Source organism: Hyla sarda, unplaced genomic scaffold (assembly GCF_029499605.1).
Source record: "Hyla sarda isolate aHylSar1 unplaced genomic scaffold, aHylSar1.hap1 scaffold_2849, whole genome shotgun sequence".
In the NCBI taxonomy this organism is placed as follows: Eukaryota; Metazoa; Chordata; class Amphibia; order Anura; family Hylidae; genus Hyla; species Hyla sarda.
This window is the reverse complement of record NW_026609555.1, coordinates 16,033-29,495: the sequence shown is the minus strand read 5'-3', so window position 1 is coordinate 29,495 and position 13,463 is coordinate 16,033. Positions and strand designations below refer to the sequence as shown.

The 13,463-nt window shown below is 46.2% G+C and overlaps 6 non-coding genes across 6 annotated transcripts; all 6 read right to left on the bottom strand.

Moving 5' to 3' along the window:
* Positions 1-1,101: 1,101 nt before the first annotated feature.
* Positions 1,102-1,295, bottom strand: LOC130326447 (U2 spliceosomal RNA). Its single transcript, XR_008871045.1, has one exon. It is a non-coding gene; the product is annotated as a U2 spliceosomal RNA (small nuclear RNA).
* Positions 1,296-3,380: 2,085 nt separating this feature from the next.
* Positions 3,381-3,571, bottom strand: LOC130326446 (U2 spliceosomal RNA). The gene has a single exon (XR_008871044.1). It is a non-coding gene; the product is annotated as a U2 spliceosomal RNA (small nuclear RNA).
* A 2,090-nt stretch (positions 3,572-5,661) lies between these two features.
* LOC130326445 (U2 spliceosomal RNA) lies at positions 5,662-5,852 on the bottom strand. The gene has a single exon (XR_008871043.1). It is a non-coding gene; the product is annotated as a U2 spliceosomal RNA (small nuclear RNA).
* Positions 5,853-7,941: 2,089 nt separating this feature from the next.
* Positions 7,942-8,132, bottom strand: LOC130326443 (U2 spliceosomal RNA). Its single transcript, XR_008871042.1, has one exon. It is a non-coding gene; the product is annotated as a U2 spliceosomal RNA (small nuclear RNA).
* A 2,087-nt stretch (positions 8,133-10,219) lies between these two features.
* Positions 10,220-10,410, bottom strand: LOC130326442 (U2 spliceosomal RNA). Its single transcript, XR_008871041.1, has one exon. It is a non-coding gene; the product is annotated as a U2 spliceosomal RNA (small nuclear RNA).
* Positions 10,411-12,506: 2,096 nt separating this feature from the next.
* On the bottom strand, positions 12,507-12,697 carry LOC130326441 (U2 spliceosomal RNA). The gene has a single exon (XR_008871040.1). It is a non-coding gene; the product is annotated as a U2 spliceosomal RNA (small nuclear RNA).
* Between the last annotated feature and the right edge of the window lie 766 nt (positions 12,698-13,463).

Here is a 13,463-nt window from a genome sequence, read left to right as displayed (position 1 = left end):
TTCACGTTTTTTTACGTTTTTCTCCTTTTCGCCTCTTTTCTGGGCGTATTATTCTTCTTTTTCTTCTTTTTTTTCGTCTAATGCATACCCCATCAGTGCAGCAATGCTTATTCAATACCGCCAGCAGATGGAGACACTGGGGGATAATTTTCTAAGGATTTATACTGATTTTTCCTGTCTGAATTTGTCGCACAGAAAGTTGCAGGCCAAATATGTGTGACATTTCTGCGACTTTAGCTTCTAGAGCATTTTTACAACATTATACATAGGTGCTGAATACATAAAAAGCGACTGTTCAGCGACAGACAAGTCGCATCGGCTGAAAGTAGGCCAGAATGTCAGTCCATGTTGGAGCAGGTTTAGATACAGTCTAAAGTATAGATCTCAAAGTCTGTGCACAGAATTTAGCAAGGGCCTCGCACCTTCTGATGCATCAGGTAGGTGCACAATAGCATAGCCTAACCCTCTGTACTTTGGTCTATATTGATGCGGGACATAGACAGCCAGCTGATGACCAATCCATTAGTGCAATGGATGGCTGGAAGCATTTGTCTTTGCCTTTGCAATACCACAGAAGCAATGCATGGTCAATGTACAGCAATGACACACCTGTGTGAACAGCCAGGAGACCCCCCCCCCCCATGTTATGTTACATAGTTACATAGTTAGTACGGTCGAAAAAAGACATATGTCCATCACGTTCAACCAGGGAATTAAGGGGTAGGGGTGTGGCGCGATATTGGGGAAGGGATGAGATTTTATATTTCTTCATAAGCATTAATCTTATTTTGTCAATTAGGAACATTCAGCACCCACCCGCTATCAAGGCAGCTGCCTATCATGTCATGCCCTACCTGCACAGGTGTGCTGGCTACTCAAATGATCCAATTAAGGAGGCCATTTAGTCAGCAGCAGCAGAAGTCCTGTGCCTGGACGCTCCAACAGGGGCCAGACACAAGCAGAAGCAGAAGCAGCAGAAGCAGCAGCAGCACCACCTTTTGTTTTTTGGCTGCAGCAGCAGCAAGGCCCACAGGGCTGGCTAGCTGGCTAGCCAGCAAGCAGGTAATGAAAGTAGGAATCTTTCTTTTTAACCCTGTAAGGGGGTGGTGCACTGTACCCGAAGATACTGCCATATCGGGTCAATGCATAGGGCGACGGAAGCAAGCTTCGAAATCGGCCCCCCGTTCTCAAAAATCCATTTAATATATGGTCCCCCAGATAGGGGGACGTATCAGATATTAAACTGATAAGAACAGATACTACACTTGATCTTAGCCAAAAGGCCGAGAAGCGATAACCGTGAAAGGGGCGGGCCCAACAAGGTCCCCTTCATGGGCACTATCACTGCTTGCTGTCAGGGAGGCTGCCAGACAATTTTCCATGCACACTCTGGGCTGGGGGGCAGTCAACCACCAGTACACACAGCAGAACCTAAACCCATACCATTATTGCTAAGCAGCAAGACAGGGGCCCATTGCACTCCCACGGGGCCTTTTTAAATGCAATCCATAACCCGGATTTGCCAGGAACCCTTCTTACTCCTCCTACTTGCATGTGACACTGGGCTTAGGATCTGCATAGGAAACACACACACAAGCACACACCTACCTTTGTTGCCTGCAGATGCCTCCTTGGCTGTCCCCAAACGGTATCAAACCAACACCCACGGGAAGCTGTAAGCATAGAGGACATGCCTGCACCCCATTGGACTTACCTGTGTGGGTTAAATCCGGGTTATTTGACAACCTATGGCGGTGATGGTTCTGCTCAGGCAGAGCAGTGCTGATGCTCCTCATAAAGCTGTCGCTGCTGTGAAGGTTCTAGGTGACATCACAAATCCCTATGGTTACATACACAACAAAGCTGGGTTGTTGTTGTTTACACTCTGCAAGGCCTGTGGAAGTGAGTGACATCATAGCACTGTAGTTCTGAGGGTTCTAGATGGATGCAACAATCTCCTGTTGCTTCTATGAAGGCCATAATAGACGACATCACCAAACAGCTCCATAGTCACATACACAGCAAAGGAGAGATGTTGTTTACACCTAGTGATGTCAGTGGTATTGAGTGACATCACAGCACAGTGCTAAGGCTCCTGGGCCTGGACACAGCAGCGGCTGCAATATCTCAACGGAGAATACGTTTATATATATGTGTGTGTGTGCGCGTATATATATATATATATATATATATATATATATATATATATTTCTCCGCCGAAATCACTTTTAAACCCATTTCCACCTTTTTTTCCCTTCTCTTCCTCTTACTTTTTTTTCACGTTTTTTTACGTTTTTCTCCTTTTCGCCTCTTTTCTGGGCGTATTATTCTTCTTTTTCTTCTTTTTTTTCGTCTAATGCATACCCCATCAGTGCAGCAATGCTTATTCAATACCGCCAGCAGATGGAGACACTGGGGGATAATTTTCTAAGGATTTATACTGATTTTTCCTGTCTGAATTTGTCGCACAGAAAGTTGCAGGCCAAATATGTGTGACATTTCTGCGACTTTAGCTTCTAGAGCATTTTTACAACATTATACATAGGTGCTGAATACATAAAAAGCGACTGTTCAGCGACAGACAAGTCGCATCGGCTGAAAGTAGGCCAGAATGTCAGTCCATGTTGGAGCAGGTTTAGATACAGTCTAAAGTATAGATCTCAAAGTCTGTGCACAGAATTTAGCAAGGGCCTCGCACCTTCTGATGCATCAGGTAGGTGCACAATAGCATAGCCTAACCCTCTGTACTTTGGTCTATATTGATGCGGGACATAGACAGCCAGCTGATGACCAATCCATTAGTGCAATGGATGGCTGGAAGCATTTGTCTTTGCCTTTGCAATACCACAGAAGCAATGCATGGTCAATGTACAGCAATGACACACCTGTGTGAACAGCCAGGAGACCCCCCCCCCCCATGTTATGTTACATAGTTACATAGTTAGTACGGTCGAAAAAAGACATATGTCCATCACGTTCAACCAGGGAATTAAGGGGTAGGGGTGTGGCGCGATATTGGGGAAGGGATGAGATTTTATATTTCTTCATAAGCATTAATCTTATTTTGTCAATTAGGAACATTCAGCACCCACCCGCTATCAAGGCAGCTGCCTATCATGTCATGCCCTACCTGCACAGGTGTGCTGGCTACTCAAATGATCCAATTAAGGAGGCCATTTAGTCAGCAGCAGCAGAAGTCCTGTGCCTGGACGCTCCAACAGGGGCCAGACACAAGCAGAAGCAGAAGCAGCAGAAGCAGCAGCAGCACCACCTTTTGTTTTTTGGCTGCAGCAGCAGCAAGGCCCACAGGGCTGGCTAGCTGGCTAGCCAGCAAGCAGGTAGCAATGAAAGTAGGAATCTTTCTTTTTAACCCTGTAAGGGGGTGGTGCACTGTACCCGAAGATACTGCCATATCGGGTCAATGCATAGGGCGACGGAAGCAAGCTTCGAAATCGGCCCCCGTTCTCAAAAATCCATTTAATATATGGTCCCCAGATAGGGGACGTATCAGATATTAAACTGATAAGAACAGATACTACACTTGATCTTAGCCAAAAGGCCGAGAAGCGATAACCGTGAAAGGGGCGGGCCCAACAAGGTCCCCTTCATGGGCACTATCACTGCTTGCTGTCAGGGAGGCTGCCAGACAATTTTCCATGCACACTCTGGGCTGGGGGGCAGTCAACCACCAGTACACACAGCAGAACCTAAACCCATACCATTATTGCTAAGCAGCAAGACAGGGGCCCATTGCACTCCCACGGGGCCTTTTTAAATGCAATCCATAACCCGGATTTGCCAGGAACCCTTCTTACTCCTCCTACTTGCATGTGACACTGGGCTTAGGATCTGCATAGGAAACACACACACAAGCACACACCTACCTTTGTTGCCTGCAGATGCCTCCTTGGCTGTCCCCAAACGGTATCAAACCAACACCCACGGGAAGCTGTAAGCATAGAGGACATGCCTGCACCCCATTGGACTTACCTGTGTGGGTTAAATCCGGGTTATTTGACAACCTATGGCGGTGATGGTTCTGCTCAGGCAGAGCAGTGCTGATGCTCCTCATAAAGCTGTCGCTGCTGTGAAGGTTCTAGGTGACATCACAAATCCCTATGGTTACATACACAACAAAGCTGGGTTGTTGTTGTTTACACTCTGCAAGGCCTGTGGAAGTGAGTGACATCATAGCACTGTAGTTCTGAGGGTTCTAGATGGATGCAACAATCTCCTGTTGCTTCTATGAAGGCCATAATAGACGACATCACCAAACAGCTCCATAGTCACATACACAGCAAAGGAGAGATGTTGTTTACACCTAGTGATGTCAGTGGTATTGAGTGACATCACAGCACAGTGCTAAGGCTCCTGGGCCTGGACACAGCAGCGGCTGCAATATCTCAACGGAGAATACGTTTATATATATGTGTGTGTGTGCGCGTATATATATATATATATATATATATATATATATATATATATATATTTCTCCGCCGAAATCACTTTTAAACCCATTTCCACCTTTTTTTCCCTTCTCTTCCTCTTACTTTTTTTTCACGTTTTTTTACGTTTTTCTCCTTTTCGCCTCTTTTCTGGGCGTATTATTCTTCTTTTTCTTCTTTTTTTTCGTCTAATGCATACCCCATCAGTGCAGCAATGCTTATTCAATACCGCCAGCAGATGGAGACACTGGGGGATAATTTTCTAAGGATTTATACTGATTTTTCCTGTCTGAATTTGTCGCACAGAAAGTTGCAGGCCAAATATGTGTGACATTTCTGCGACTTTAGCTTCTAGAGCATTTTTACAACATTATACATAGGTGCTGAATACATAAAAAGCGACTGTTCAGCGACAGACAAGTCGCATCGGCTGAAAGTAGGCCAGAATGTCAGTCCATGTTGGAGCAGGTTTAGATACAGTCTAAAGTATAGATCTCAAAGTCTGTGCACAGAATTTAGCAAGGGCCTCGCACCTTCTGATGCATCAGGTAGGTGCACAATAGCATAGCCTAACCCTCTGTACTTTGGTCTATATTGATGCGGGACATAGACAGCCAGCTGATGACCAATCCATTAGTGCAATGGATGGCTGGAAGCATTTGTCTTTGCCTTTGCAATACCACAGAAGCAATGCATGGTCAATGTACAGCAATGACACACCTGTGTGAACAGCCAGGAGACCCCCCCCCCCCCATGTTATGTTACATAGTTACATAGTTAGTACGGTCGAAAAAAGACATATGTCCATCACGTTCAACCAGGGAATTAAGGGGTAGGGGTGTGGCGCGATATTGGGGAAGGGATGAGATTTTATATTTCTTCATAAGCATTAATCTTATTTTGTCAATTAGGAACATTCAGCACCCACCCGCTATCAAGGCAGCTGCCTATCATGTCATGCCCTACCTGCACAGGTGTGCTGGCTACTCAAATGATCCAATTAAGGAGGCCATTTAGTCAGCAGCAGCAGAAGTCCTGTGCCTGGACGCTCCAACAGGGGCCAGACACAAGCAGAAGCAGAAGCAGCAGAAGCAGCAGCAGCACCACCTTTTGTTTTTTGGCTGCAGCAGCAGCAAGGCCCACAGGGCTGGCTAGCTGGCTAGCCAGCAAGCAGGTAGCAATGAAAGTAGGAATCTTTCTTTTTAACCCTGTAAGGGGGTGGTGCACTGTACCCGAAGATACTGCCATATCGGGTCAATGCATAGGGCGACGGAAGCAAGCTTCGAAATCGGCCCCCGTTCTCAAAAATCCATTTAATATATGGTCCCCAGATAGGGGACGTATCAGATATTAAACTGATAAGAACAGATACTACACTTGATCTTAGCCAAAAGGCCGAGAAGCGATAACCGTGAAAGGGGCGGGCCCAACAAGGTCCCCTTCATGGGCACTATCACTGCTTGCTGTCAGGGAGGCTGCCAGACAATTTTCCATGCACACTCTGGGCTGGGGGGCAGTCAACCACCAGTACACACAGCAGAACCTAAACCCATACCATTATTGCTAAGCAGCAAGACAGGGGCCCATTGCACTCCCACGGGGCCTTTTTAAATGCAATCCATAACCCGGATTTGCCAGGAACCCTTCTTACTCCTCCTACTTGCATGTGACACTGGGCTTAGGATCTGCATAGGAAACACACACACAAGCACACACCTACCTTTGTTGCCTGCAGATGCCTCCTTGGCTGTCCCCAAACGGTATCAAACCAACACCCACGGGAAGCTGTAAGCATAGAGGACATGCCTGCACCCCATTGGACTTACCTGTGTGGGTTAAATCCGGGTTATTTGACAACCTATGGCGGTGATGGTTCTGCTCAGGCAGAGCAGTGCTGATGCTCCTCATAAAGCTGTCGCTGCTGTGAAGGTTCTAGGTGACATCACAAATCCCTATGGTTACATACACAACAAAGCTGGGTTGTTGTTGTTTACACTCTGCAAGGCCTGTGGAAGTGAGTGACATCATAGCACTGTAGTTCTGAGGGTTCTAGATGGATGCAACAATCTCCTGTTGCTTCTATGAAGGCCATAATAGACGACATCACCAAACAGCTCCATAGTCACATACACAGCAAAGGAGAGATGTTGTTTACACCTAGTGATGTCAGTGGTATTGAGTGACATCACAGCACAGTGCTAAGGCTCCTGGGCCTGGACACAGCAGCGGCTGCAATATCTCAACGGAGAATACGTTTATATATATGTGTGTGTGTGCGCGTATATATATATATATATATATATATATATATATATATATATATATTTCTCCGCCGAAATCACTTTTAAACCCATTTCCACCTTTTTTTCCCTTCTCTTCCTCTTACTTTTTTTTCACGTTTTTTTACGTTTTTCTCCTTTTCGCCTCTTTTCTGGGCGTATTATTCTTCTTTTTCTTCTTTTTTTTCGTCTAATGCATACCCCATCAGTGCAGCAATGCTTATTCAATACCGCCAGCAGATGGAGACACTGGGGGATAATTTTCTAAGGATTTATACTGATTTTTCCTGTCTGAATTTGTCGCACAGAAAGTTGCAGGCCAAATATGTGTGACATTTCTGCGACTTTAGCTTCTAGAGCATTTTTACAACATTATACATAGGTGCTGAATACATAAAAAGCGACTGTTCAGCGACAGACAAGTCGCATCGGCTGAAAGTAGGCCAGAATGTCAGTCCATGTTGGAGCAGGTTTAGATACAGTCTAAAGTATAGATCTCAAAGTCTGTGCACAGAATTTAGCAAGGGCCTCGCACCTTCTGATGCATCAGGTAGGTGCACAATAGCATAGCCTAACCCTCTGTACTTTGGTCTATATTGATGCGGGACATAGACAGCCAGCTGATGACCAATCCATTAGTGCAATGGATGGCTGGAAGCATTTGTCTTTGCCTTTGCAATACCACAGAAGCAATGCATGGTCAATGTACAGCAATGACACACCTGTGTGAACAGCCAGGAGACCCCCCCCCCCCATGTTATGTTACATAGTTACATAGTTAGTACGGTCGAAAAAAGACATATGTCCATCACGTTCAACCAGGGAATTAAGGGGTAGGGGTGTGGCGCGATATTGGGGAAGGGATGAGATTTTATATTTCTTCATAAGCATTAATCTTATTTTGTCAATTAGGAACATTCAGCACCCACCCGCTATCAAGGCAGCTGCCTATCATGTCATGCCCTACCTGCACAGGTGTGCTGGCTACTCAAATGATCCAATTAAGGAGGCCATTTAGTCAGCAGCAGCAGAAGTCCTGTGCCTGGACGCTCCAACAGGGGCCAGACACAAGCAGAAGCAGAAGCAGCAGAAGCAGCAGCAGCACCACCTTTTGTTTTTTGGCTGCAGCAGCAGCAAGGCCCACAGGGCTGGCTAGCTGGCTAGCCAGCAAGCAGGTAGCAATGAAAGTAGGAATCTTTCTTTTTAACCCTGTAAGGGGGTGGTGCACTGTACCCGAAGATACTGCCATATCGGGTCAATGCATAGGGCGACGGAAGCAAGCTTCGAAATCGGCCCCCGTTCTCAAAAATCCATTTAATATATGGTCCCCAGATAGGGGACGTATCAGATATTAAACTGATAAGAACAGATACTACACTTGATCTTAGCCAAAAGGCCGAGAAGCGATAACCGTGAAAGGGGCGGGCCCAACAAGGTCCCCTTCATGGGCACTATCACTGCTTGCTGTCAGGGAGGCTGCCAGACAATTTTCCATGCACACTCTGGGCTGGGGGGCAGTCAACCACCAGTACACACAGCAGAACCTAAACCCATACCATTATTGCTAAGCAGCAAGACAGGGGCCCATTGCACTCCCACGGGGCCTTTTTAAATGCAATCCATAACCCGGATTTGCCAGGAACCCTTCTTACTCCTCCTACTTGCATGTGACACTGGGCTTAGGATCTGCATAGGAAACACACACACAAGCACACACCTACCTTTGTTGCCTGCAGATGCCTCCTTGGCTGTCCCCAAACGGTATCAAACCAACACCCACGGGAAGCTGTAAGCATAGAGGACATGCCTGCACCCCATTGGACTTACCTGTGTGGGTTAAATCCGGGTTATTTGACAACCTATGGCGGTGATGGTTCTGCTCAGGCAGAGCAGTGCTGATGCTCCTCATAAAGCTGTCGCTGCTGTGAAGGTTCTAGGTGACATCACAAATCCCTATGGTTACATACACAACAAAGCTGGGTTGTTGTTGTTTACACTCTGCAAGGCCTGTGGAAGTGAGTGACATCATAGCACTGTAGTTCTGAGGGTTCTAGATGGATGCAACAATCTCCTGTTGCTTCTATGAAGGCCATAATAGACGACATCACCAAACAGCTCCATAGTCACATACACAGCAAAGGAGAGATGTTGTTTACACCTAGTGATGTCAGTGGTATTGAGTGACATCACAGCACAGTGCTAAGGCTCCTGGGCCTGGACACAGCAGCGGCTGCAATATCTCAACGGAGAATACGTTTATATATATGTGTGTGTGTGCGCGTATATATATATATATATATATATATATATATATATATATATATTTCTCCGCCGAAATCACTTTTAAACCCATTTCCACCTTTTTTTCCCTTCTCTTCCTCTTACTTTTTTTTCACGTTTTTTTACGTTTTTCTCCTTTTCGCCTCTTTTCTGGGCGTATTATTCTTCTTTTTCTTCTTTTTTTTCGTCTAATGCATACCCCATCAGTGCAGCAATGCTTATTCAATACCGCCAGCAGATGGAGACACTGGGGGATAATTTTCTAAGGATTTATACTGATTTTTCCTGTCTGAATTTGTCGCACAGAAAGTTGCAGGCCAAATATGTGTGACATTTCTGCGACTTTAGCTTCTAGAGCATTTTTACAACATTATACATAGGTGCTGAATACATAAAAAGCGACTGTTCAGCGACAGACAAGTCGCATCGGCTGAAAGTAGGCCAGAATGTCAGTCCATGTTGGAGCAGGTTTAGATACAGTCTAAAGTATAGATCTCAAAGTCTGTGCACAGAATTTAGCAAGGGCCTCGCACCTTCTGATGCATCAGGTAGGTGCACAATAGCATAGCCTAACCCTCTGTACTTTGGTCTATATTGATGCGGGACATAGACAGCCAGCTGATGACCAATCCATTAGTGCAATGGATGGCTGGAAGCATTTGTCTTTGCCTTTGCAATACCACAGAAGCAATGCATGGTCAATGTACAGCAATGACACACCTGTGTGAACAGCCAGGAGACCCCCCCCCCCCATGTTATGTTACATAGTTACATAGTTAGTACGGTCGAAAAAAGACATATGTCCATCACGTTCAACCAGGGAATTAAGGGGTAGGGGTGTGGCGCGATATTGGGGAAGGGATGAGATTTTATATTTCTTCATAAGCATTAATCTTATTTTGTCAATTAGGAACATTCAGCACCCACCCGCTATCAAGGCAGCTGCCTATCATGTCATGCCCTACCTGCACAGGTGTGCTGGCTACTCAAATGATCCAATTAAGGAGGCCATTTAGTCAGCAGCAGCAGAAGTCCTGTGCCTGGACGCTCCAACAGGGGCCAGACACAAGCAGAAGCAGAAGCAGCAGAAGCAGCAGCAGCACCACCTTTTGTTTTTTGGCTGCAGCAGCAGCAAGGCCCACAGGGCTGGCTAGCTGGCTAGCCAGCAAGCAGGTAGCAATGAAAGTAGGAATCTTTCTTTTTAACCCTGTAAGGGGGTGGTGCACTGTACCCGAAGATACTGCCATATCGGGTCAATGCATAGGGCGACGGAAGCAAGCTTCGAAATCGGCCCCCGTTCTCAAAAATCCATTTAATATATGGTCCCCAGATAGGGGACGTATCAGATATTAAACTGATAAGAACAGATACTACACTTGATCTTAGCCAAAAGGCCGAGAAGCGATAACCGTGAAAGGGGCGGGCCCAACAAGGTCCCCTTCATGGGCACTATCACTGCTTGCTGTCAGGGAGGCTGCCAGACAATTTTCCATGCACACTCTGGGCTGGGGGGCAGTCAACCACCAGTACACACAGCAGAACCTAAACCCATACCATTATTGCTAAGCAGCAAGACAGGGGCCCATTGCACTCCCACGGGGCCTTTTTAAATGCAATCCATAACCCGGATTTGCCAGGAACCCTTCTTACTCCTCCTACTTGCATGTGACACTGGGCTTAGGATCTGCATAGGAAACACACACACAAGCACACACCTACCTTTGTTGCCTGCAGATGCCTCCTTGGCTGTCCCCAAACGGTATCAAACCAACACCCACGGGAAGCTGTAAGCATAGAGGACATGCCTGCACCCCATTGGACTTACCTGTGTGGGTTAAATCCGGGTTATTTGACAACCTATGGCGGTGATGGTTCTGCTCAGGCAGAGCAGTGCTGATGCTCCTCATAAAGCTGTCGCTGCTGTGAAGGTTCTAGGTGACATCACAAATCCCTATGGTTACATACACAACAAAGCTGGGTTGTTGTTGTTTACACTCTGCAAGGCCTGTGGAAGTGAGTGACATCATAGCACTGTAGTTCTGAGGGTTCTAGATGGATGCAACAATCTCCTGTTGCTTCTATGAAGGCCATAATAGACGACATCACCAAACAGCTCCATAGTCACATACACAGCAAAGGAGAGATGTTGTTTACACCTAGTGATGTCAGTGGTATTGAGTGACACCACAGCACAGTGCTAAGGCTCCTGGGCCTGGACACAGCAGCGGCTGCAATATCTCAACGGAGAATACGTTTATATATATGTGTGTGTGTGCGCGTATATATATATATATATATATATATATATATATATATATATATATATATATTTCTCCGCCGAAATCACTTTTAAACCCATTTCCACCTTTTTTTCCCTTCTCTTCCTCTTACTTTTTTTTCACGTTTTTTTACGTTTTTCTCCTTTTCGCCTCTTTTCTGGGCGTATTATTCTTCTTTTTCTTCTTTTTTTTCGTCTAATGCATACCCCATCAGTGCAGCAATGCTTATTCAATACCGCCAGCAGATGGAGACACTGGGGGATAATTTTCTAAGGATTTATACTGATTTTTCCTGTCTGAATTTGTCGCACAGAAAGTTGCAGGCCAAATATGTGTGACATTTCTGCGACTTTAGCTTCTAGAGCATTTTTACAACATTATACATAGGTGCTGAATACATAAAAAGCGACTGTTCAGCGACAGACAAGTCGCATCGGCTGAAAGTAGGCCAGAATGTCAGTCCATGTTGGAGCAGGTTTAGATACAGTCTAAAGTATAGATCTCAAAGTCTGTGCACAGAATTTAGCAAGGGCCTCGCACCTTCTGATGCATCAGGTAGGTGCACAATAGCATAGCCTAACCCTCTGTACTTTGGTCTATATTGATGCGGGACATAGACAGCCAGCTGATGACCAATCCATTAGTGCAATGGATGGCTGGAAGCATTTGTCTTTGCCTTTGCAATACCACAGAAGCAATGCATGGTCAATGTACAGCAATGACACACCTGTGTGAACAGCCAGGAGACCCCCCCCCCCCCATGTTATGTTACATAGTTACATAGTTAGTACGGTCGAAAAAAGACATATGTCCATCACGTTCAACCAGGGAATTAAGGGGTAGGGGTGTGGCGCGATATTGGGGAAGGGATGAGATTTTATATTTCTTCATAAGCATTAATCTTATTTTGTCAATTAGGAACATTCAGCACCCACCCGCTATCAAGGCAGCTGCCTATCATGTCATGCCCTACCTGCACAGGTGTGCTGGCTACTCAAATGATCCAATTAAGGAGGCCATTTAGTCAGCAGCAGCAGAAGTCCTGTGCCTGGACGCTCCAACAGGGGCCAGACACAAGCAGAAGCAGAAGCAGCAGAAGCAGCAGCAGCACCACCTTTTGTTTTTTGGCTGCAGCAGCAGCAAGGCCCACAGGGCTGGCTAGCTGGCTAGCCAGCAAGCAGGTAGCAATGAAAGTAGGAATCTTTCTTTTTAACCCTGTAAGGGGGTGGTGCACTGTACCCGAAGATACTGCCATATCGGGTCAATGCATAGGGCGACGGAAGCAAGCTTCGAAATCGGCCCCCGTTCTCAAAAATCCATTTAATATATGGTCCCCAGATAGGGGACGTATCAGATATTAAACTGATAAGAACAGATACTACACTTGATCTTAGCCAAAAGGCCGAGAAGCGATAACCGTGAAAGGGGCGGGCCCAACAAGGTCCCCTTCATGGGCACTATCACTGCTTGCTGTCAGGGAGGCTGCCAGACAATTTTCCATGCACACTCTGGGCTGGGGGGCAGTCAACCACCAGTACACACAGCAGAACCTAAACCCATACCATTATTGCTAAGCAGCAAGACAGGGGCCCATTGCACTCCCACGGGGCCTTTTTAAATGCAATCCATAACCCGGATTTGCCAGGAACCCTTCTTACTCCTCCTACTTGCATGTGACACTGGGCTTAGGATCTGCATAGGAAACACACACACAAGCACACACCTACCTTTGTTGCCTGCAGATGCCTCCTTGGCTGTCCCCAAACGGTATCAAACCAACACCCACGGGAAGCTGTAAGCATAGAGGACATGCCTGCACCCCATTGGACTTACCTGTGTGGGTTAAATCCGGGTTATTTGACAACCTATGGCGGTGATGGTTCTGCTCAGGCAGAGCAGTGCTGATGCTCCTCATAAAGCTGTCGCTGCTGTGAAGGTTCTAGGTGACATCACAAATCCCTATGGTTACATACACAACAAAGCTGGGTTGTTGTTGTTTACACTCTGCAAGGCCTGTGGAAGTGAGTGACATCATAGCACTGTAGTTCTGAGGGTTCTAGATGGATGCAACAATCTCCTGTTGCTTCTATGAAGGCCATAATAGACGACATCACCAAACAGCTCCATAGTCACATACACAGCAAAGGAGAGATGTTGTTTACACCTAGTGATGTCAGTGG